The sequence below is a fragment of the Cynocephalus volans genome, chromosome 3 (assembly GCF_027409185.1).
Source record: "Cynocephalus volans isolate mCynVol1 chromosome 3, mCynVol1.pri, whole genome shotgun sequence".
Classification (NCBI taxonomy): domain Eukaryota; kingdom Metazoa; phylum Chordata; class Mammalia; order Dermoptera; family Cynocephalidae; genus Cynocephalus; species Cynocephalus volans.
The window spans coordinates 14,165,542-14,191,377 of record NC_084462.1 but is presented as its reverse complement, the minus strand read 5'-3'; the positions used below and the strand labels follow the sequence as shown (position 1 = coordinate 14,191,377).

At 43.5% G+C, this 25,836-nt stretch overlaps 1 protein-coding gene and 1 pseudogene across 1 annotated transcript in view; both read right to left on the bottom strand.

The window, feature by feature from the left end:
• ZNF135 (zinc finger protein 135) overlaps positions 1-2,677 on the bottom strand; it is a 34,751-nt gene extending 32,074 nt beyond the window's left edge. Inside the window, exon 1 of the mRNA XM_063089955.1 lies at positions 2,625-2,677. The gene's annotated coding sequence lies outside the window, so the exon portion shown is untranslated. The remainder of the gene's footprint in view (positions 1-2,624) is intronic.
• A 1,625-nt stretch (positions 2,678-4,302) lies between these two features.
• On the bottom strand, positions 4,303-13,370 carry LOC134372461 (endosome-associated-trafficking regulator 1-like; annotated as a pseudogene).
• Between the last annotated feature and the right edge of the window lie 12,466 nt (positions 13,371-25,836).

The window sequence follows — 25,836 nt, the reverse complement described above, 5'->3', positions numbered from 1 at the left end:
TGGGGGAAAAGGAACTCCTGCCCTCGTGGAGTGGCCATTGCTATCCTATGGAACTTCCTACAAGGATGGAAATGTTCCCTATCCGTACTGTCTGATTCAGTTGCCACCAGCCACCTGTGGCTCCAGAGCATTTGAAATAAGGAACTGCATTTTAGATTTAAATTCTATTTAAATGGAAACAGCCAGGTGTGCTACATAATAATGATAGCTCAGCAGAGGTCTCCTGAGGTGTTGTCTTTGTTGTCTTCCTCACTTTTCCTGCCAAATCCTGGCTGGGGCAGGGGGCCCGTGAGGAAGGCCAGGGGGACTGGAGGAGAGGGACTCTAATGACAGAGGGAAAGTGGGAAGGGCAATGGAAATAAAACTTTTTGTGCATTTCCCAAGCTCACTGCGGTCAACATATAACTGAAAAAAGGTAAAAGTTAAAATAAAAAGAAAGGAAAAAAATGTTAAAAGTTATAAAAATAAAAATGAGCAGGGATATTTTAGTTTCTTTTTTAACAACTGTACTGTGCGTTGATCCACTGGTGAGAGTATAAACTGGCATGCCCTTTCTGGAAAACACAGTGGCACCTTGTATATCAAGAACATTATGGAAGTTGGTATGCTGCAGAATCTATCTGAAATGTGGACAAAAATTTAGGCACCAAGATTCACTATAAAAGTGCCTAACAGTTGAGCTTGGTAGGATCAGTTATTCATGCCCCCTCCCACCCCTGCCCCAATCACCTGATGGAGTATTCCACTGCAAAATACAGTAACATCATAACTTGCTCAAGGGGATATAGACATGATGTACAGATGATATGAGGCGCAGGGGGAAGTGGGATGCAAAATTATACGAGTATCTTAAAAGGGGACACTGGAAAGAGGCCCACGATTGCTGGCCACCCAAGTGCTTTGTTTCTTCATACTTCTCTCAGTCTCTTCCAAATGGTGCCACGATCATGTGTGACCTTCATCAGCATGGGGGGAAAAAAACCAAGAAATCTTCAGGAAGTATTTTTAACGATATGAATAAATGCTTATGATAAGACAAGTGAAAAGGGGGGAATTCCATGTGATTTTCCCTTTTTGATCCTCTGGTACATCTTTTACGTATTCTATAGTTCTCCTGCGTGGGTTTTACAATCAGGGAGAAAGGACAGGTGCACGGAGGTAGAAAGGGCGACTCACCAGGACTGTGCCCTGCCGGTAACTGGTAATCTTCGAGCTTGCTTCCCCTGCCACCTGCACCCTGACTGGGAGTTTACAAACTTGGTCATCCCTGCTGAGACCACAGGCAAAAATACTCTTATGCTGTAGTAACAGTTTCATATATGTATTTTTGAAAAAGGAAAAAAGGCCCATTTTGCAGCTCCAAGCAGTTCCCTCTGCCCTGGGGTCTCAGACCTTATCCTTTCTCCAGCGCTCAGGGAAGCCTGACTCAGGCAGATTCCAAGGTTTAGGGCCTCAACCCCTCAGCATCCTCCAGGGTCCTGGGATGAGTTTATGGGGAATTTGGGGTCAAGTGCTGCTCTTAGCTGAAGACGTCAGAAGTCTTTGGGTGTGTCTGGGGTCTATGTCGGGGCTGATGTCTCTGTGTGAGGGTCCTGGGCCAAAATGGGAGTTCAGGGCTGATGTGGGGGTGGGGTGGGGTTCCTGGGCTGATATGGGAGTCCTGAAAGATGTAGGGGGTCTGAGATGATGTAGCTAGTGAGGAGTATCTGCGGCACCCATTTGAGGTGCTGTGGTGGCCCTGGGGTCCTACACTGGGCGGAACTTGGATTGATGTTGGGTGTGTATGTGTCTATGTCACTTGGAGAACTCAAAGACATGTGCAAGGGCCACGTCCACTTGGAGTGGACACTGAGATCTGCAGCCCAGACCCCAAGTTGTGCTGGGGAGAGAAGCACAAGGGCTTTGCAGTTGACCCTGGATGCTTATTAGTGGGTGAATAGGTTTGAGACAAGAGTGGGGCTGGGGGTTATAAGGGACTGGGTCAAGCAGGAGCTGGGAGCTTAGAATGACACACAGGAGAACTCCATAATTAAGTGATAAATAAATGGGCTGGGGAAATGTGTGAGGGCAGCAGACTGTGGAGGTGGGCAAGCGGCGACGGTGGATCCGGGGTTGCTGGTCAGGTGGTGGGGGGAGGGTCCAAGACTGCTGGTTCAGGTGGAGAAAAGAGCTTGGACTGGGCGAGTGGCGTCTGGAGTGGACAGGGGAAGAGTGGCTTTCTTCCCCAAACTGGGGTAGACGCCAATTGGGGCCAGAGGCCTTGCGGAAAGGGGGGCCCCGGCCCTCTCTCCACGTAGACCTCTGACCCCCAGCACCTCAAGCCCCTCGCGCGGACTCCAAGCCCTCCCCCCCCGCCCTCTGCCTCCCCGGAAACCGCGGACCTCCAGACGGGCTCCCCGATCCCGGCCCCACCGCTGGCCTTGGGCCGCGACCCCCCCCCCCCCGCCCAGATCCCAATTCTTCTCCACCCGCGCTTCCTCTAACGCGATCCCCGGCCAGCTCCCGCCGACGTGGCGCCCGCGGCCCGCCCCGCCGCTCCTCCCCGGGCAGGCCGGCCCGACGGGCGCACTGACGGGACAGTGGGACGGGCGGGCGGCCGGCCAGACGGGCCGCGGCGCACTCACCGCGCGCGGGGTCAGCTCGGACCTGGGTCGCTCAGTTATGGCGGCCCCTTGGCTGGCGAGCGCCCTGCCGCGCTGGCGGACCACAACTCCCAGCAGCCTGCGCGCGGCGGGCGGCCGCCATTGGTCCATTGGGGCGCGCGTTACCGCTACGTCACGCGCCGCGGGACTCTCGACGGGGGCGATGTTGTGACGCACGAGGCTGGGAGGGCCAGTTTGAGGCCCCCTGGACTCCCTTTACCTCGCTGTGCACGCGAGTAACCCCGGACCCTGGATTCGGTTGCTTTGGCAACGGGTCACAGGATCAGGAGAGCAGTGACGATGGAGCGGAGGATGGGGCACCGTCTGCTGGGCGGCTTGAAAAATGCAAAAATTCCAGATAGAGAGCAAACCTTTTTTTTTTTTTTTTAACTGTCTCATATTACTATGTTTTAAAAAAGTTTTTAATATAAATATGTTTAGCATACGTCCCAGAATAGGATGGCCAGATTTAGCAAAGTACAGGACTCCCAATTAGACTGATTTTTCAGATAACAGTAATTTTTTTAGTATTAGTTTCATATTTACTATATTTTGAAAACATTTTAATATAAATATATTAGTATAAATAATTTTCAGTGTAACTATGTCCCATAGTATGTGTCCCGTAGAAGGGTTGCCTGATTCAGTAAAAAAAAAAAAAAAAGGCAGAAAGCCTAGTTAAATTTAAATCCCAGATAAACAAGGAACTCTTTTATTTTATTTTTTGAACTTCAGAATTTATTTAAACAAGAAAGCTGTCAATTTGAACAGGAGGGAAAAAGGAAATTTATTAAAAAAAAAAAAAAGAAAGAAAGAAAGAAAAAAAGAAAACATCCACAGGAAAACAGCCAAAGGCACACAGCTCATGTCGTGCCTTCCCGGAGCAGGGGAGCGGTCAGGAAGGCAGCCCGCAGCACTTGGGGTTGACCGGGGCGCTCCGCACACACTCCAGCTTCCTGAGTCCCACCCTTCCCCATACAAGGTGCTGCTGCAAGTGTGCACCAAACCCCAGCCGAAAACAGCGTCTCAGGTCTGAGAGCGCGTACGGGTGCGCTTAGATGGCTTCACGACGTGGGTGCCTACGACCTCGGTCTCTGTGGGAGGACAGCAGCGTCCACCAAGTGGTGCCTCCGCATGCGGGCCCCCGACCCCAGGAGCCACCCCGCGAAGGTCGCAAGAGTGAACGGTGAGCCAGAGGGGCGCCGAGTGACAGCGAAAAGGCACGAGTCCCTGTCCAAGTCGGTCACTTCTGTGACGGTTGGCTTAGTGTTTTTCTACTTATGACATCAAGGAGGTCAACTGAATTTATCTTACAATTCACCTTCTGGGTTGTTAACGGAAAACACTTAGTACAGAACTGCTGTTCTCATGTTTAGTAATTTTTAAACATCACTGGCTCTTATAAAAATTTCTTCCCATAGATCAGAGTCTATAAAACAGCGGGAATTTCACCAAGCATCCATACGTAGCTGTAACTCACGGATAGGTTGCTCCTACTGCGGTGGCCAATAATACTGTCTGGGGTCATGAAATCAGTGTCCCACGGTAAACACTTTACTCTGGGTGAAGACTGAAGATTGAAAGACACAGTTGCACGGTCAGTAGAGCAGCGGTGATCTCAGGTGTCTCGGGACGTTCAGCGGGAGGCACCCCGTGGTTCTCAAGAGCCCTCCTCTCCCTCTTTAATTTCGGAAATTCTGTCTATAGATTTAAGGGTTTCAGCAACAAGATTCGCCGTCTCAGCCCCGGAAACCAGCTGCTTTACGGAAGCGCGCGCACTGTTCATGACGGCGCGGAGGTGCTGCAAGACCACGTCGGCGTGGCGACCACGTCGGCGTGGCGGCCGCGCCACCGTCGGGCTTCGTTCTCACGCCGAAGGCTGGAGACCTGGGCCTGCAGCAAACTCATGTCCTGTTTCAGTTTCATGACGTGATTTTCTGCCTTTACAGCCCGTTTGGTCGTCAGCTCCGGGTTCCGTTCCACCCGCTGCACCACCGACTCCAGGTCGTGGTAGGCGTTCTCCTCCTCGACCATTTTTGCTTCTAATTTACGCTCAAGTGTTGTCCCCGTTTCTGTTTGCGTTTCAGAGAAGCTCTGAACCTCGTTCAGCTTTCTTCTTAGCTTAGGATTTTCGTCGTTCCGATGCCGGTCTCCTAGGGACTCTCCGTGAGCCTGGAAGTCTGTGCCAGGACTCCCTGCCGGAGATGGCAGAGAGACACACGACTCGGTGTCACTCACTGTCCCCGGGGGCAGAGACGCGGGCCCAGCCAACTCCGGTGGGGTGGAGACAAAGGAACGGTAAGTGCCGCAGGGCGACGTGCTGGCGGTGACCCTGGAGGAGTGAGTCTGCTCCACAGCGGATGGCAGGCCGGCCCCGCTCCACGCGTCGTCCCGGTCCTCCTCGTCCAGGAGGTCGCCAGCCCCTGCCGGGTCTTCGAAAAGCAGCTGCTGCTATTCCAGGCCATAGCCGACGGTTTGGGAGTTGTGGTCGCGACCCAACGAGTGCCTCGAGGCGTCCTTTGAGTAAGTCCTAGTGCTGGCTGTGTCCTCTTTTGACAGTCCGAGGTTCTTGGTTTTCAGGAACTCTTTAAAGGAGAAAGGATTTGCCTCTTCAAGATCTTCAGGTTTATCACATCGACAGTCCCGTCCCACGTCGCCGCGGACCCCTAGCCCGGCAGCGGCGGCGCCACGGTCCCGTCTCCGTCCCTCCGAGCCTCCTGCCACGGCCTCCGCTCCGGACGCCGGAAGCCAAGAAACGCTTTTTAGTATTAGTGTGCCATATTTACTATAATTAAAATTGTTTTTATCTAAGTATATTTTCTATAAGTAATTTTTAATACAAAGATGTTTACAATATAAGTATGTGCCATAACAGCTGCAAAATTGAACAAAATACAGGACAACACATAGTTAAATTTGAATTTCAGATAAATGATGAATAATTGTTAGTATAAATAGTCCCAATAGTATATTTGAGTCATGTTATACTAAATATTATATTAAATACTAATAGTATATCTTGTTATAATTATGTCCCAACATATATTTGGAACATATTTATGCTGAAGTCTAATATCAAATCCTCTCCTAAATATTAATGGTATTATTATAGTATAAATACATTCCAATAGTATAGTTGGAACATATATTTAAAATTATTCATTTTTTCTCTGAAATTCAGATGGGGGTGAGGTAAAGATTCAAGGAGGCTCGGCTGCTCTGGGACTGAAGTCGGGGTGGCTGGAACTGCCCACTCCCAGGAGGAGGAAGCAGAGCGTGAACTAATGAAGGAGATGAGGACCGCACCCTTAGGGACGAGGGACTGAGTGCTATGTATCTGGGGCCAAGTGGATACCCCATTCTGATGAAGCTCCCCCAGGAAGTTTTATAAAAGTGAGCCTTGGCATTGGTCCCTGAAGCTGATGCTGATTTAGGCTCTGGGAACAGGACTCTCCAACTGGGGAGTTAGGTTGAGTTAGGATTTACAACCTAACTCCCTAATTGGAGAGGAAGGGAATAAAAGTGGGCAGCTGGGCAGGATGGGATGTGACCTAAGCGATAAGAAAGACCATAAAACAGTCCATAAGTTCCGGGCATAAGAGATGTTGTCTCAACATATATTTATGAAATGTCTTTACAGGATAAAAACCAGAACTTTCACATCCCTCTGAATGTGCTGATCAGAGGTAAACTGTAAGAAGGAATAGATGGATAAGAGCTGGAAGACTGATAGCAAGAACCGAAAGCGGCTTCTGTGTTCTCCGAGATCCTGCTTCTTTGTCCTTGGAGACTCAGCCAATCAGAACTGTCCACGAGCTATGCACACAGCCTCTTTCCCAACCCCCGACCCTTTTCTTTTAAAAGCCCTTGCATGTCAGCTGTTGGGGAAAATGGGGTTTTTCTGAGTGTTAGCTGCCTGATCTCCATTAGATGGCCTCGTAATTAAAGCTTTATTCTTCCCACTGCAACTTGGTGTCAGTGTTTTGGTTTTATCTGCATATTGAGTGAATGGATCCAAGTTTGGTTCTATTACACATCCACTGGACAGCTGTTTATTGAGTGTCTGTATTTACCACGTATTGTCTTGGCACTAGGGGAGGGAGCACATCAGTGAGTAAGACTGACATGGCTTTGGCCCTTCAGGAGCCCATGGTTCTGCAGGCACAAACCAGTAAATAAAACAGACACTTGCTGGAAGTACAAGTGTCTGGAAGAAAGTAAAACTGTGCCTGGAAATAGAAAGTCCCAGGAGTGGCAGGGATGGCTGCCCTTAGTTGGGTGGTCAGTGTGTGCCTCCATATCATTGCCTGCTGCTGGTCCCTGTAGTGTTGTACAGGAGTGCCCCCTACACATAAAAGCCACAGGTGGGAAAACAAAATGAGGGTGCTAGGGGCTTATTATTTTCCTTGCTGTAAATTAGGCAGTTGTAATAACATGGGTCCCCTGGTTCATGTTCTTGGTAGCTGAAATTGGCCTGGTCCTTTGGGGCAGTGAAGGCTCAGAGTTTATAACTCTGCTACCACTCGGGGACTTGCCCTTAAGAAAACATTGACTTAATCTGTTTCTAGAGTCGGGATGAAAAACATCATAAGCCACCTGAACTCTAGATCTATTGGGGGGCAGCCTGGCACCAGGCAGAAGTTTCCTAAGTTTTTGTAAGCAGCAGAAACCTTCGTCCCAAATAGAATTTTGCTCAAAACCCCAACTTAAAAAAATAAATCAGCTAAAAGTAGAACTGTTGTGGTTGCCAGGGGCTAGAAGAAGGGAGAATGGGGATTCTTTTTGGGATGATGAAAATGTTCTGGAATTAGATTGTGGTGATGGTTGAACCATTCTGAGAATATACTAATAACTACTGAACTGCAGACTTTAAAAGTTGAATTTTATGCTATGTAAATTATATCTCAATAAAAATGTTATTTAAAAAATGCAGAACTATTCAGGCTGAAGCAGCCGAGGAAGACCCCGAATGCCAGTTTAAAGGACCCCTCTTTAAAGGAGGACCTCATATGGCCTCATCACACCCCAAAATCAACTCCAGATGAATCTGGGGCCTGGAGTCAAAAGTAAAACATTATAACTTTTAGTAAGAATTATTTGAGAATATTTCTAACTTTGGGATTAAGGATGGATTTTGTAAACCAGACACAAAAAGTGCTCACCTTTCCTACCCCAAGGTTATTAACTTTAGTCACCATGCAGTTTAATACATCTGGAAACTTTTCCTACTGTCTCACTGAAACATTGTACCCTGTGACCTACATCTCTCCATTTCCTTCTGTCCCATTTTTTGGCTATTCTGAATGATGCTGCTGTGCACATCTGTGTACTAGATTTTATAGGGATGTTTGTTATCATTCTTGAGAATATAGGTCCCTAGAAGTGTCAACCTAAAAGCAAACAGAGATACACTCTCAAATAAAGAGTTTAACCAGAAATAGAGCACTGCAACGGGAATAAACGTATTACAGAAACTATACGTATATTCAACAAAGTTGAAGTAAAAGATTTTAAAGAAAAATGCTGGAAATTTACGTAATTAATTTGGGATAATTATTTTTGGCTACAAGGATCAATAACAAGAGTGGCACCAGTCCAAGGTTGGACGGAGAGTTGCTGGGCAGATGTCATTTCAGAAGTATTCTTATAAATGTTACAATGGCCCCTGTGCAAGGTTGTGGCTTTGCCAAGTCCTTTGTTATATTTCTTGTTAACAGGCATAGTGCATGAGATTCCTTTTCTTCATGGGCTTCCCTGGCTGTTTTTGTCAGGTTTTTTTTTTTTTTTTTTTTTTTTTTTTTTTGTGACCGGTAAGGGGATTGTAACCCTTGGTTTGGTGTCGTCTGCACCACGCTCAGCCAGTGAGCGCACCGGCCATCCCTATATAGGATCCAAACCCGCAGCCTCGGTGCTCCCAGCGCCGCACTCTCCCGAGTGAGCCACGGGGTCGGCCCAGGTTTTCTTTTTTTTTAATACAGTGACTCCATTTTGATTCCGATCACTTTCATATTTCCTCTTTGGATCAATATTTTTCTCCCAAAAACTGCTGATCAATAATCCTGGTTTTGCTGTCCCTCTGTGCCAGGATAAGCTTGCTCTGGGTTGCTGGTCTGGTCCTGTGTTGAAGGGAGTGAGTAGTGGGTAGGAGTCTGTGTCCCAACCCTCTTTGCCACATTTGAGCAACAAGGGAGGTTTGAAGGGCTCTCGGGGAAAGTCTACATGAAGTTTATTGTTAAGTGCAATTTTGTCTGTCCTGTAGGTGTGCCATCACATCAAAGTGTTGGGCCAGCATTATTTTGTAGGGGTTGTATTTCTGCAAAAAATTTAACAGGTAACAGGAACAAAATTCAAAAAGGGAAAATACGAAGTAAAATTAACAGTAATATGACAATCCTAGTTTGCATCATGGTTTTAAGCCACAAACCTCCGCTTAAAGACAATCAATTGAATAAAGCAAATTCCTGTTATCTTGTCAGATGGAAAAGGCAGGCATTAAGAGAGGTAAGAGTCTCTTTATGATACAAATCCTTGTTCTGACATCTCAGCAAAAGCTGTCTACAGTGTAAAACCATAAAAAAATTCTTGTCCTGGTTTGTAGTTTGAATATCTCTGGTTATGGCATTGAGTGATTTGGTGAACTTTCTGTGTAGCCCATTCATCAGGCACGAGAATTATTTCTCAAAATCTACTTAGTTTTAGTTTATAGGACTTCAGGAACATAGCAGTTTCAATTTTTCTGATTTTATAGAAGAAAGTTGTATTGGAAAAATCTGGAAGAATTTAGGATCTGGTTCAGTCTACAGATAGATAACGAAACCTCAAGTATAATGCACAGGGCTACAATTTAATAATAGGTGTATTATAGCTTTTCTTCAGAAACACAACTTTTTTCTCTGTCTTGATCATACAGGAATCCCAGATTTGAAAACCTCTCGTGGCCAGGAAGCCAGAGCAAGGCAGACTTTAAATTTTACCTATAGTCTTACACGGTTTCTGTGCCTGCCAGGCCGTGACAGTTTTATTTAATCACCGTAAGGCTGAAAACCCTTGAAGTCAGGCATTAATCCACATTCTCAAATATAATATTTCAGTCAAAGCTTTGGCTACATAACCAATATTTCCAGTTGTATCCTGTGATAAAGAGAGATCATAATCTTACTGAATGTATGTAAATAACCATATTCTCATAAAAAACTGTAAGAATACTAATGATTAGTTTTTGCATTTTGGAGGAATCGTGTAGGGAGAAAAAGCAAATTCTCTTGCATTTGTTCGCAATTGTATAGTTTACCAAATTGCTGTAAGTTATAAATAGCTGAAGAAAGAGAATTTCTTTAAATCTAGAAAAAATACTTAAGTAAAGAACCAACAATATCTTAAATAAAAGTCACAAAACATTATCTTTATTAGTTATACAATCTTATGTCATTACTTTTTGTTCTGCTTTATCTTGAAGCAATTTCATGAATGAGTTTTTTTATTAGAGTTATGGAAATTTTGTATTTTGTTATTAATAAGTTATTAGACACGTATTTAAGAGTACTTGTTGGAGTATTTTTCATGAATGTGATTGCTGATACCTTTAGAAAAAAAGCAAAACTGTATACTAGAGATTTAGAATAGCCATAGTTAAAATCTAGTGAAAGCTCATTATTATTATTATTATTTTTTGTCTTTTTCGTGACCGGCACCCAGCCAGTGAGTGCACGGGCCATCCCCCTATAGGATCCGAACCCGCGGCGGGAGCGTCGCCGCGCTCCCAGCGCTGCACTCTCCCAAGTGCGCTACGGGCTCGGCCCGTGAAAGCTCATTATAATCAGCAATTGACCAGGTATCATAGTTATTTCTATCACATACAGCATTTTAAGATAACAACCAGAATCATGACTGATAGCATCACATCAGGAACATCAGACTTATAAATTTCATATTCTCTAAAATACTTATATCAATAGCGCATTCATACAAATAGAACTTTAAAGAAGATCTAATGTAACAATTGAAACTATGACCGATGACATTTTATTTTTAAGAATTTTATATAATTTTGTGTCATTCATATCAACATACCCATAAATGTAACTGAAAAAAGATACAGTATCATTTATCATTTGACAATACTTTCTATACAATTTACCACATAAACCTAATCTTTTAATATGCCTACATGATGAGAGGTACATCATTTGAAGCTCTCCATGGGCCCAAATAAATAATCCCAAAGACTTAATTTAGAATTTTGATATTGGGGTAGCCTGCCAAAGAGGCCAAAAGGTTAAGAACACTTGATCAAAACAGGATCACAGGTCACTGGGAAATAGTAGTTATTTATTGTACCAGAGTGATAATCAAAGGCTTTAAGAGCAATATGGAAAGTTATACAGATGTAAAAATCTTAACCCTTTCAAAACTCAGTTTTCCCAAGCAATAAAAAAGCCTAATGAAGACAACACAGGAAATTATTTCGATAGAACAAAAATCTTTGTTTTTTTTGGCTGGTTACCATAAAGGTAAAGAAAGACCTCCTGCAGTGGGATTGCTTCTCCTTACGGGAAGTCCATTTAGATGATCTGAAAGTTGAACCCAAGGAAAAGGCATTTGGAATTTAATCGGACACAGGAAGAATGTGTCCAGGCTTATGAAAGTATCCCATATTACAGAGGAACATAAAACAAAACAAAACAAAACAAAACAAAACAAAACAACACAACAACAACAACAACAAAACCCAAAAACTAGTACTCTGAGCCAGGGAATTCATGGTTCTTAGATACAGCACGGGAAATTTTTTGAGTACACACAGGAATTTAGACACTTGCAAGGGTATAGAATTCAATTATACTGGGGGAGATATCTTTTCTAGGCCTTTAAGAAAGAACATTTCAGTGTCAGGCGATAACAGCAGAGTTAGAACATGAGAAAGAAAAGAAAAGAAAAAAGAAAAAAATGTCATAGGAGCTGATGAAAAATTAGAGCAGAGTTATCACCCAAGACGTCCTCCAGAGGAAAAAGAGCGAGAGCTGAACGCAATGATGTGTGACCTGCAATTCACGCACAGCAACATACAGCAAAGTTGAACTTCTGAGATAGAAATTTAAGGAGCTTCAGAGGAAAACTCTACCCGAATAAATTAAATTATCATGCTAAATGAAGAAGACAACATTTGCAACTTGAATCTAGGAGCTCTCAGGAAGACACGTGGCAGAAATAGAAACTGCAGTTTAGAAGATGGCTGTTAAAGAAACAGACTTTGGAATTAAAAAGGAAAACCACTTGCCGTTTTCCTAAGAGCAGATTGATGCTTCATGAAACCCTTGTTCTAACATAGGAGACCAAGTTTGGAGTTTTGTATCAGTGTATTTGTAATATCAAAGCTCAATATCTAGAAAGACTTATGATTAATTCCCTTCTAAATATAGCCAATACAGTGACACACAAATTCACTGTTCATGAAGCCTTTGCTGTCTACTCAGATCTTCACCGAAATGTTTTAGATTTACTGCTTTGTCCTATACTTATTCTTTTCTAAATAACCAGTCATTTTACTTTAGGACAAACATTTGCTACACAAGATTCTTTCTCATGTAAAATAATTGTTTTCTTTTACCTTTCTTAGACAAAATGCATCTTTATACCCATAACTTTCTTTATGAATCTCTCTCTTCTACTTACTGGTTCTTTTCTATCTTGTGTCTATTTTCTTCTCAAATTTACTTTATGAAACAATGTTTAATAACCTCTGAATTTAGACATAATTATTTTTTCTAAATAAATGAACACTTTTGTGCCTTATAATTTTTTTTTAACCAAAAAAGTTAGTTTTTTGAAAAACTTTGAATAGAGAATTATGTATATTAACCAGACTTATAAACTCTCAGTAATTTTAATTTCTAGTGAAAACCTAGGAAGCAATCAATTTTGAACTACCTGTCATACATCACTATTTTATAGGTGAGAATCATTTTACAGTTGTAGAAACATGTTTCCCCATAACTTTAATTTTGGTGTGTATTAGTGATCGAAGCATCAGGGAAATGGAAATCAAAACCACACTGAGATATCACCTCATGCCAGTTAGACTGGCCAGTATCTAAAAGACAGACCATTGGCTCTGGGCAGAATTGCTGGTGCTTGGGTGTGCTGACGGTACTCGGCTTGAATGGATGGCCCTGGGTGAGGTTCTCTTTCCTCTTTTCAGTGGGCAGAGGCTTCTCCTGGGTCCTTGCTCTTTCCATCTTTCCTCCTGCCTGGTAAAACAGAAACACCTGGATCTGGGTGTGGTGGAGCTGGTGGCACCTGGGCTGGGTGTCAGCAAGGAGTGGGACCCACTGCTGCGCAGGGAGTAGGGCGGCTGTGGAGATAGTACCCCGGGGGTCAGGGCACAGTGATGGCAGCAGCCACGAAGTCATGCTTACCTTTGCAGTTCAGGTGTTGGACTGCAAAGGGTGGGGCTACTGAGCTACTTCTCAGGAAGTGGGCAGGTCTGCTGGTTGAACCCTTGGTGGAGCACCCTGTTCCTCTGCTTGTGGGTAGTGGGTAGTGCCACTGGGCAAATGCGTGATGGGGCACCTGGGCTGGCCACCTATTGGGGCTGTGTGGGGCCACCCAGGCCAGGGTGCATTGGGGCACCTGGCTGTCTGCCTGTGGGGACCGGCGGGGCTTCTGGGTCTGCAGTGCATCAGGTCCCCCTGGGCTGGCTACCTGTGGGAGCCGCCCAGGCTGGTGCATGTTGGGGAGCCTGGGCCGGCTGCCTGTGGGGGTTGCATGGGGCTGCTAGGCAGTCCTGCAGTGAAGGCGCCTGTGTATTTGCTTCTGCGTCTTCTGGTAAAGGTGCTGGGTGGCACCATTTAGGGTGGAGTTGTCAGGCTACCTCTCTGAAAGGGGTGGATGTACTTTATTTCCACCAGCTCAAGGGTGTATTTGTTATGGTAGAGACCCATGAGCTGTTTTTCTGACTGGGGGGTGGTCTCAGGTGTATACAACTCCGTCAGCGGGTGGGGTGGGGACTAGGGGGAATAGGGTGTGGTTCACCTGAAGAGGGGCTGCCTGGGATGTGGGGGTGTGTCAGTTCAGCCAGACTAGAGTTGGCTTCGCAGGATGGAGGACAGAGCCCAGGCTTCTAGCTGCTGGGATCAGGGCACTGCAGACTCTCCTGTGAGTGTACTGGGTGGAGGGCATAGCCTTAATGTTGGGGAAGCACTGTGGTACTGGCCCCTGTGCAAGGTGCACTCATGTAATAGTTTAGGTTCCAAGATTCGGCTGATCTGTGTCATCTTGGGTCCTGAGGGTGAGGGTGGGAGTGCACTGTCCATGCTAATAACAACAGTGCTAGTTTTGGAGGGCACTGTCCACACTTGGCTCTGGACTCGTCCTGCCAAAGGATTTGTGGACCTAGGTGGTGAGGATAGAGGTTGGTGTGGGCCCTCTGCCTACCTTTTCATTGTGAGGGAAATGTTTCCTCCACTGATACTGGTGTCAGAGACATGGCAGCTGTAGCTGTGTGCTTCTCTCTCCTCTCTATGTCACTCTCCTGGGTTTTTGTTCTCTGCAGCAATCTCACCAGTCTCCCATCAGTGTATAGCTGTCTGTTAGTTGTTCCAGTTCTTTTCTGTGGGAGAAATGTCCCCTGGGCACTCTAGTCCGCCATCTTCCTTCCTCAGTCTTTTCTTTTATTATTATTAAAAATGTTGAGATAAAAACCTTTATACACAAATCTTTGTGTATATCTCTGATTATTTCTTAAAGACAAGTTCCTAGAAATTGCTCCCTTGGTCAAATGGATTCACAACACTCTCAGAAGTGATGGATATTATTAGCCTCACATTCCTGTTGGTGTGTCCCTGTCCTGTCCCATTTTCTGTCTTCCAGCCAGTCCTTCTACAGCAAGTGTTTGTGCTGAGCATGGTCTAGGCTTTGGACTTCCTGCTGGTTTGGGTGACAGCCTTTGCGGGTGGGTGTTGCTTATGCAGGCCATGATGCTCTCTCTCCTCTTATCTTTTCCCATTATCTGTTTTTCAGCAATGAGAGTGAGAGAGGCAATCTTCTCTTAATCTTGGATTAAAGCTTCACAGATGGTAGTAGATCTTCTCTTACTGGGGCGGACTGCAAGAGGGCCCTTTGTGGTACCAATTGCCTTCTTTATATCATGTATCTAAGTGAGTGATCGTTAACCAAGGCTAGTTCTTGCCCTCTTCCCCACTGCCATCCCAGAGAGTGGAACATTTATCAATGCCTGAAGACATTTTAGTTGTCAGAGCTTGGTGGTAAAGAGCAAGGCGTTGCTACTGGCATCTAGTCAGGAGAGGCCAAGAATATTCTAAACGTCCTACGTCTTATTGGCAATTCAAAATGTTCTTAGCTCACAAAACAAGTCTCAACAAATTAAAAAAAAATTGAAATCATATCACGTATCTTCTCTGATCACAATGAAATAAAACTAAAAATCAATAGCAAGGGGAATATCAAAAGCATACAAATACACGGAGATTAAACAGCATGCTTCTGAAGGACCAATGGGTGAATGAAGAAATTATGAAGGAAATTAAAAAATGTCTTGAAATAAATAAAAATAGAAATACACTATACCAAAATCGATGGGACACAGCCAAAACAGTACCAAAAGGGAAGTTTAGAGCAATACATGCCTACATCAAAAAAGGAGAAAGATTTCTCTTTATTAAAAGGAATTTATCTATTTTTAATTGAAATGTATTGATTGTACATATTTATGGGCCATAGAGTTCTATTTCGATGTGTACAATGTGTGATGGTCAAATCAGGGTAGTTAGCATATTCATCATAGCAAAAATTTATCATTTCTTTGTTATGAGAATCTTTGAACTTCTCTCCTTTAGCCATTTGAGAACATACAGTAAAATATTGTTAATTATAGATGCCTAGCACTACCGTACACCACTAGAGCTTATTTTTCCTGTCTAGTTATAATTTCGTGTTCATTAACTAACCTCTCACTATCCCCCCTCCTTCTTCCCTTTGCAGCCTCTAGTAACCACAATTCTACTCTCTACTTTTAAAAGCTCAACTTTTCTTTTTTTTAGCTCCCACATATGAGCAAGAACATGTTGTATCTATCTTTCTCTGCTTGACTTGTTTCACTTAACACAATGTCTACCAGGCTCACCCATGTTGCCATAATGGCAGGATTTCATTCTCTTTAGTGGATGAGTATACATATTTCCATGGTGTATGTATACCATATTTTCTTTATCCATTCTTCTGTTGATGGACTCCTAGGTTGATACCATATCTTGGCTATTGTGAATAGTGCTGCATAAAAATTGGGATGTGGGTATTTCTTTGGTATTCTAATTTCCTTTCTTTTGAATAAATCCCCAGCAGTGGGACTGCCGGATCATATGATAGTTCTATTTTTAGTTTTTAAAGGATACTCCATACAGTTTTTCTTAACAGTTGTACTAAATCACATTCCCACCAGTAATGTATGAGTTCCTTTTTCTCTGCATCCTCACTAGTATTTGTTATTGTTTGTCCTTTTGATGACAGCCATTCTAACTGAGGTGAGATGATGATATCTAATGGTGGTTTCAGTTTGCATTTCCCTGTAATTAGTGATGTTGAACATTTTTTCATATACCTGTTGGTCATTTGTGTGTCTACTTTCGAGGAAGTGTTTATTCCACTCATTTGCTTTTTTTTTGGTGGCTGGTTGGTACAGGGTTATGAACCCTTAATCTTGATGTTATAACACTGCACTCTGACCAATTGAGCTACCTGGCCAGCTTCATTTGCCCCTTTTAAAATTGAAATATTTGGGTTTTTTTTCTGTTGAGTTGTTTAAGATCCTTATATATTCTGAGTTTTAATTCCTTGTTGGATGGATAGTTTGAATATATTTACTCCCATTCCACTGGCTGCCTCTTCAGTCTGTTGATTTTTCTTTTCTTGTGCAGAAGCTTTTTAGATTGATGTAATCCCATATGTCTATTTTTTTCTTCTGTTGCCTGTGCTTTAGAAGTCTTCTGCATAACACTTTTGTCAAGACCAATGTCTTGGGGTGTTTCTGCTATGTTTTCTTCTAGTATTTTTATAGTTTCAGGTGTTACATTTAAGTCTTTAATTCATTTTGAGTTGATTTTTGTATATGGTGAGAGATAGGGGTCTACCCTTTTTCTTGTGCATATAGATATCCAGTTTTCCCAGCATCATTTATTGAAGAGGGTGTCCTTTCCCCAATGTGTATTCTTGGCACTTTCATCAAAGATCAGTTGGCTGTAGATGTGTGGGTTTATTTCTAAGTTTTCTTCCATGTGTGTTTTTATGCCAGTACCATGCTGTTTTGATTATTATAGCTTTGTAGGATATTTTGAAGTCAGGTAGTCTTCAGCTTTGTTCTTTTTGCTCAAGAATGCCTTGGCTACTTGGGGTCTTTGGTAGTTCTATATAAATTTTAGGATTGTTTTCTCTATTTCTGTGAAGAACATCATTGGTATTTTTATGTAAATTGCATTGAATCTGTAGATTGCTTTGGGTAGTATGGTCATTTTGACGATATTAATTCTTCCAGTCTTTGAACATGGATTATCTTTCCATTTTTTGTGTATCCTTTAATTTCAGTGTTTTAATCAGTGTTTTGCAGTTTTCATTGGTATCTTTCACCTCCTTGGCTAAAGTTATTCCTAGTTATTTTATTTTATTTTTGGTGGCTAATGTAAATGGGATTGCTTTCTTGACTTTTTTTCAGCTAGTTCACTGTTGGCATTTAGAAACACTACTAATTTTTGTATGTCGATTTTGTATCCTGCAACTTTATTAAATTTGTTGATCAGTTCTAAGAGTCTTTTGGCAGAGTCTTTAGGTTTTTTTATGTATAAGATCAAGTTGTCTACAAACATGGATAATTTGACTTCCTCTTTTCCAATTTGGATGCCCTTTATTCTTTCCTCTTGCCTAATTGCTCTGGCTAAAACCTCTGGTACTATGTTAAATAAGGGTGGTGAGAGTGGGCTTCTTTGCTTGTTCCTGTTCTTAGAGGAAAAGCTTTCAAGTTTTCCCTGTTAATTATGATATTAGCTGTGTTTTTTTTTAAAAAAAGTATCTGTGGCCTTTATTGTGTTGATATAACTTTCTTCTATACATAATTTGAGAATTTTATCATGACGTGATGTTGAATTTTTTTTTAAATGATAAGAATCAGCAAGTGAAAATGCACCAAATGTCTGAACTAGTAATTCATAGAAAGGGGAACTAGGATGGTCGAAAAAACTCATGGAAACATGTTCAACTTCTTGAGAAATGAAAACTGTGCCGATTAATTCCACATTGAGACTGATAATGATGGGCAAAAACCTTTAAAATTGTTAAAAGCCCTTAGAGTGGTATCAGCCATATATTCATCCCTCTTTGGCTGTCAGTTGGAATCATAACCTCCATCATCGCCATGATCAGTACCATCATCATTATCATATCCCCATCATTATACCATTATCACCATCACCACCATCATTATTCACATTATCATCATTACCATCAACATTGTCATCACCATCATCACCATCACTACCATAATATCACTATTATCATTAATACTATCACTACCACCATCATCACTATCGTCATTCTTATCACCACCATTACCTTAATTATCTTCACTATTATTATCACTATTAACACTATCCTCACCACCATCATCACCATACCATCATCATCACCAACATTATCATCATCATTTATCCTCATTCTCATAATTATTTCAAAACTGCTCTCATTTCCAGTTTTTTACTGTTATAAATAACACTGGGATGAACATCTTTACACACCACATAAATGATTTTTGTCTTTTTTTTCCATGAACGTTTTATTTTATTTTTTTAATGTCTGTGTAACAGGTGGTTTTATTTTAACCAATTAGTGTTTCTTAGCACTAATCTAGGGCTTCGAGAAAGTTATCTAACATGAAAGAGCACTGTTTGAAAAATCTTCTCTTTTTAGAAATGCTATTAGCAGAAGCATCAGCAATAACCTTTTTCTTGTTCTCTCTATATCACGCACATTAATTAACTCTTCCACCCTAAAATAATGTGTTTCCTGTTTGGGTGTGAGCTAACAGTATAATGCCCACTAAAAGGAGTCATAGTCTGAGCCCAAAGAACAAAGGAATCCACTCCATACTGTTTACAGGGAGTTTATTTTTGACAAGTGAGTTACTTACAGAGGTTGGGCAGTACTAATCCATTTGCTGCACAACTGTTTCCTCCACACCCTGGGGGTGGGAGAGTTGAGGCTTATAAGGGACTTAGAGACAAAAGTGGAGCTATGTCAAAGAGAGAAAGGCTTTGGGAGTGCAAGATTTCCAGGCACTCTGCAGCTTCCTGTTGCTTATCTTTGGGGTTGCCAGTGTCACTCCCCTTATCCTTCAGAAGCATAGCATTCTGTTCCTGTCCTTTCCTCAGTTCTTAAGTAAATTGTGCAAGGGAAAAATGATAACTTTTGAAGTCATGGCTTTGACCACCACAAGGATGGAGTGAGTTCTGACCAACATTCCTACACTCCATCCCCTCAGCACTGAGTGGCCCACACAATCTTATCTGCCAATCTTCCATGAGGGCCCTAGGGCCAGGTATTAAGAGGTGATTTGCATTGCTAAACCACATCAGCAGTGTAAGCAGCAACAAGAGCATAGAATCCCAACTAGACACAGAAAGATGTTAAGAACAATTGTTCCTCAGCTTCCATGGAGATAAGCAAGCCACTGGGCAAATGCATCTGCAAAGGAACTCTGTTCCACAAGATCTATGGCCTTGTTCACGTGGGAGAGCAGACCAGTCACACTGGAGTCATATGAGGGGATTTACATACAACACTTTTCTCCAACTAAGGCAGAAGTTCTCCTGTGTGCTGCAGTTAAAGTATCTAATGCCATCCTGTTTTGTAACGTCACCTTTCTCATTTGAGGAGTCTCTTGATTTTAAAAGAAAATGCTCTGACGGTAGTCATTCGAAGTAATAGCAGCAAATTTTGCCAGTGTTGCTATTTCTGTTTTGCACTAATTCCAGCATATTGAGGAAAGAAGATTGATACCAGCCGCTCCCACCAGGCTATGCTCCAAGCCCATCTGGACTTGAGGGCTGGTAGATTATGCGAAAGACAGTGAGCCGAGACGCTGCGTACTGTTCAAGCTTTATTAAAGGAAAAGAATCTGCCGGGCTGTGCCCAAAGTGGCAGGCAGCCTGGGGCTGCCCTCAAAATGGAAGGCAGCACCAGGTGTGGTGGTGAGAGAGCTTATATAGGGCATCAAGGGTTGGCTGATACCATCAAGGAGGGGCATTATGCTAATATGGAAACTATGTGACCAGGGTGGAGAACTGCACCCTTGCAGAAGCAAAAGGGTTTCTGTTAAAGTAAGGAGGCTTCTCGTCAAGGGGAAGGGGGGAGGGGTTTGGTGCTGGAGTGGAAGACATGGCCAGCAGCTATTTTGTGCTTATTGTGTGCACAATGGCACCAGTCATGTCCAAAACCCATCATTACGCAGCACTTCAGGCAAGATGTCATATATCCTACCAGGCAGGGAGGCAAAGCCTAAAGTACATCAGCTAGTTTACCCATAAGGTCGATAGGGCCAGAGATTAGTTCTACATATCCAGACACCATTTTTAGGTGTCAAGAAATCTCCAGCTCTGACTGTTTTGTTTTCTCTTCCAGTTCATTCTGTATTTAACACTTCATGTACAATACAATACGATAGGCAGGGTGTGGTAACCATCGCATGTTTTTAGGTGGATGCCTGGAGTGGCTCATTCTTTCAATGCAAAAAGGGGCCTTGGAACATAAAATTCCATGTTCAGCACATACCCATTCCAGTCCATCCCCCTTTGAAGCATTAGTTCTCTAACTAAATAATATACATATCATTTTGTGTCATCCAGATTGAACAGTGCAGTGGGTTTTGTGTTAGTATTTAAGGTTTTAAAGGATCCTTAGGGTGAGTGGTCACCAGTTCCACCCAGAGTTTCCATTCAGTTCTGTTAAGGGGGATAACCTTCCACAGCATCCCTTCTGAATGGGACATTGGCAGCAATCCACACACCTGAGTGGTTGTGAACTTCAGCATAGGGGACAGCCCGGGACAGAAAGGCATTCCCCAATGTTGCAGGTAGGAATCAGAAGATGAGGACGCAAAGGGCAATAACACAGATATTTTAAGGGCATTAAATAAGGTAGGTCTTCATCGAATGGTAACACAGTTGCTGTTTGAGTACCACTGGATAACACCAACCCTGGTTTGGGCATTTTTCTGGGTGGGCGATACCATATATTTTGGCCTTCAATGTTACTAGTAGGTATAGGCATATCATAGACAGGGGCCTCAGCTGGAACCCATAACAGTAAGCTAACTTCTGGCCCCTTCTTTATGAATCCTGGGGAGGCTATAGTCATCAAGGTAGGGCCCCCATTTTAACAAAAATGGGGACTGAGTGTGATGCCAGAGGTAAGGCCATCCCCCCCATGGAATGAGAGTACTGATCCATTAGGGAGGGGGATAACATTTTATTTATTTATTTATTTATTTTTTGATTTATAAAGAAAAATGAAATTTATTGCTTACATTTTCTGAGGCTGGGAAGTCCAAAGTCCATCTGGTGGTGGCAACAGTGACCCAGGGGTCTCACATTGCAAGACGGTGGGAGCAGAGAGAACAAGACAGACTCTCCTCTTCTTTCCAAGCCCTCAGAACCACGCCCCTGACCACCATTTTTAATCCATTCACTACTGCACGGTCCTACAATTCAGTCATCTCTTCAAGGCTCCACCTTCCAGTTACCATAATAGGATTCCCCACCCTGTTAACAGTCACAGTGGGGGCTAAGTTTCTAATACATAAAACTTGGGGACACAATTCAAGCTTCAATGAGTTTTGGGGGGACATAATTCAATCCAGTACATTCTGCACCTGGCCCCCCCAAAACTTGTGTCCTTTTCACATGCAAATTCATCCCCATTCATTTCATCCCCAGAGTCTTAAATTGTCTCAACTCAAAAGTCCAAAGTTCAGAGTTCTATCTTGTAACTTGACTGCATGTTCAATGACCTCTGCACACTGGTGTGGGGTTTGGGTCCCCATGTCCTCAGGCAGCTCCACTTCTATGGCTTTCCTGGTCTCAGGTGAGACTTTAGCTCTCACAGGCTGGCGTTGCACCCTGGTGACTCCAAAGGTCTGGGGTCTCTATGGCAGTCCCGCTTTCATGGCTCCACTGGGCATGGTGCTGATGGGGTTTCTCTGCTGCAACTTGGACCCCACATTTCCACTCGGCATTGCTCTAGCAAAGGCTCTATGTGGTGATTCTATCCCTGAGACATATCTATTCCTCGGCCCCCAGGCTTTTCCACATATGTCCTTTGAAATCGGGGTGGAGGCTCCTAAGCCTTCACAGCTCTGGCATTCTGTGAGCCTACAGACCTAACATCATGTGGATGCTGCCAAGTCTTCTGGCTTGTGTTTTCCAAAGCTGCGGTTCCAGCCACACATGGGGCCAATTTAGCCGTGGCTGGAGCAACCAAAGCAGCTTGGGTGCTAGAAGCAGCTATCTGAGGTGGCACTGAGCAATGAGCCTGTGGAGGGCACCTCACTCCTGTTCCTGAAGACCATTCTGTCTCCCTAGGCCTTTGAGCCTGAAATGGAAGGGTTGGCCCCCAGAGGCTTTGCAATACCTTCAGGGCCTTTCCCTGCTTCTCTTGATAATCCTGTTCTTTTGTGTTAATCTTCTTAACTAATGGTCACTGGGCTGCACCACTGCATGCTCTCTGCTTCTCTACCACATGGCCAGGGTGCAAATTTTCCAAAGCTTTATGCTTTGCTTCCCTTTTAAATTCTGGCTTTACATTGTGCCTTTGCCACCATAACTCAGAGTAGACTGTTGCAAGTAGCCATGCAACTTCCTTAATGCTTTGCTGCTTACAAATTTCTTCCACCAAGTACTTTGGTTCACAACTCCTAAGTTCCAACTTCCGCAAAGTCCTAGGGCATGGACACAATGCAGCCAAGTTCTTTGCCAGTTCACAGCTAGGGTGATCTTTGTCCCAGTTTCCAAAAAGTCCCTTCTCATTTACATCTGAGACCTCCTTAGAATGGTCTTTATAGTCCATATTTCAATTAGCATTCTGGTTGCCACCACGTAACCAGTCTCTAAGGCATTCCAAACTTCCCTGGTTTTCTTGTCTTCTAAACTCCCACCAGCAGCTAAGCTTTTCCTAGCCTCTTCCTCCAAATTCCTCCAGCCTCTCCTCAACATCCAGTTCCAAAGCTGTTTCCACATTTTCAAGTATTTGTTATAAACAACACCCCAATTCTCTGGTACCAATTTTCTGTATTAGTCCATTTATGTTGCTTATAACAAAATACACAGAACTGGGTGATTTATAAAGAAAAATGAAATTTATTGCTTACAGTTTCTGAGGCTGGGAAGTCCAAAGTCCCTCTGGTGGTGGCGACAGTGACCCAGACGTCTCATTGCAAGATGGTGGAAGCAGAGAGAGCAGAGGGTGGGGGAGATACCATTTTAGTTTCCAGTGTATTAAAGTATTACCAGGTGGCAGGTCCTGTGGCAAACAAAGCACAAGTCCCTCATCCTGCCAGATGGGCCACTGTTCTCCCTTGTACTTGTACCTTTAGAGCTCTGGTTATTGGTATGTGTTCTGTGAGCCAGTTGTATGCAGACGTGTACCCCACAGTGCAAGAGTTCCAGGCACTCTGCAGCCTCCTGCTACTTGGGGGATTGCTGGTGTCACTCCCCTTATCTTACAGAAGCACAGCATTCTGTTTCTGTTCATCCCTCAGTTGCTAAGAGACTTGTACAGGGGGAAAATTGTTACTATTGAGCCATAGTTCTGAAGGCCACAAGGATGGAGTGAGTTCTGACCAGCATTCCTGCACTTCCCATGTGTTGGTAATAATATTTTATAAGCATGCTTTAGATTAGAAATCTCAAGGAAAATGAATCAGGAGAGTTTAAAAATGCTCTTTGCTGCTTGTAATTTCCTCCATAAACTCTTTTAGATAAAAGTCTTGGTAAAATTACAAATGGCCTTATTAATAACACAGAGCAGCAAGTCCAAGACCCAACAGAGCTTGTTTACAAACAACTGGAGGGACATGAGTTTGTACTTTATGTGAAGACACTCCTTCCCCCTTCACTGGTATGCTTCAGGTTAACATTGGGTGCATTCTTAGAACTGTTGGTTTTTGATGTCGAGTGGTGCAGACTGTCCTTCACGATTGTCTCTGTCCTCATAGGCTCAACCCAGGTGCTGAAGGCAGGCCTCAAGGCGGGGATTTTACTGAAAGAATCTCTGGTGCCCACTAGAAGCTGTCACCCTGGGAGTTGTTCGGGCAGAAATGACACCAGCAGGGAGACCCAGGCTCCCAACTTCTGTTGCTGGTTCATAAATCATCTTGTAGTAGGAGCAGTTGGATCAGTAACAGATACTCATAAGACACATTTCTATAAAGATTTTCACTTCTCTTGTTGTTGTTACAACACTGTGCTGTTGAATTTTTTTTGGTCTCAATAGAGAATGAGATGAAAACAGCACGTTTATCTATTATAAACAGATGTGTGGTTCAGACCAGTGTGAAATGCTACTGAGCCTTGGTATGTGGACTAGAGGCAAGAGGGTGCAGTGGAAGCTGAGGTGAAACAGAGAGAGCCCCAGCTAAGACACAACTGCTGCTCGGCCCCTAGCCCATGTCTGTCTGTCTGGTTTCCAGTCCAGCGCCACAGGATCTTCTGAACTTAAGGAGAAGCTAAAAATCTGAAGTCTCTAACACGTTGGTTCTCAGCAAGAACCAGTTGTCCCTCACCCCCCCCGTGGTACATTTGCAATGTCTGCATACTTTTTGGTTTTGAGTGGTGTCACTTTGGCATCCACCTGGTAGAACATTCTACAGTACTCTCAACATCCCCTAACCACAAAGAATTATCTGGTGCAAAATGTCAATAGTGCCAAGGTTGAGAAACTCTGATCTATGTAACATAAAATTTCTCCATTGTAAATAATGCTTTCTGCAGCCAAACCAAGCACCTCTGTGGGCCCCATTTGCTACCACTGGGGTGGAAAGCAGTGTTGCCCTCATATATTAAGAGGGTGGGGGACAGCTACAGGAACAGGTGAGCAGATGGTTAGCAAAGCTCATTGGTGTCCTCTTGGCACCACAGTTCATTTTTCTAGTGCAGTGTTTTCTCTAAAGTGATGAGCTCTGGTATTTCTCACCTTTATCTGATTTGTGTCCTCTTTACTTTTTTTTAAATAATAACTTCATCCACATATAATTCATGTATCAGTAAGTTTACTCTTTAAAATGTATAATTTTGTGTTTTTGTATATTCACAAAGTTGTGCAAGCATAGCCACTACTTATGTGCCTTTTGTGTCTGGCCTCTCTCACCTAGCTTGATGTTTTCAGGTGTCAGCCACATTGCAGTACATATGGGAACTTTATTCCTTTCTGTGGGTAAATAATATTTCATCGTTTGTATGAACCGCTTTTGTTTATCCATTCCTCCATTGATGGGCATTTTGTACTGTTCCCACTTTTCGGCTTTTGCAAATAATGCAGCTGTAATATTCACGAGCAAGTTTTGTGTGGACGCTATTATTATTTCTCTTAAATATGCACTGAGGAGTGGAATTGGTGCATCATTTAGTAACTCTGTTTCTGTTTTGAGGATCTGCCAGACTGTTTTCTAAAGCAGTTGTGCCACCTTATCTTTCCACCTGCAATGTACAAGGGTTCCAATTACTCCATATCCTTCTCACACACTTGTTATTTTCTTTTTTGTTTGTTTTTGTGTTTATAAATTTTTTTTTATTATACCCATCGTAGTGAGTGTGAACAGTTGTCTACCTCACTGTGGCTTTAATGTGCACGTCCTTCACGGCTAGTGATGTTGAGCGTCTTTTCTTCTAGCATAGAGAGCTGTAGGCACATCTCACCTGGTGGTGAGCACTCACTTTCCTGCTCTGTGTTGGGGAGTTGCTCACAGCCCACCCTCCCTCCCCTGCCTGGACCTGGCCTCCCTGACCACAGAGACCCACCTGTTAAGGCTGGGCCAGCCTTTCATCTGCCTTTTGGGGATGAACATGCCTTGTCCCTGCCTGGTATCCTCTACTCAGTGTCCCCGGTGGACCTAGGGAATGAGATGTTTTCCCAGGGCCAGCTG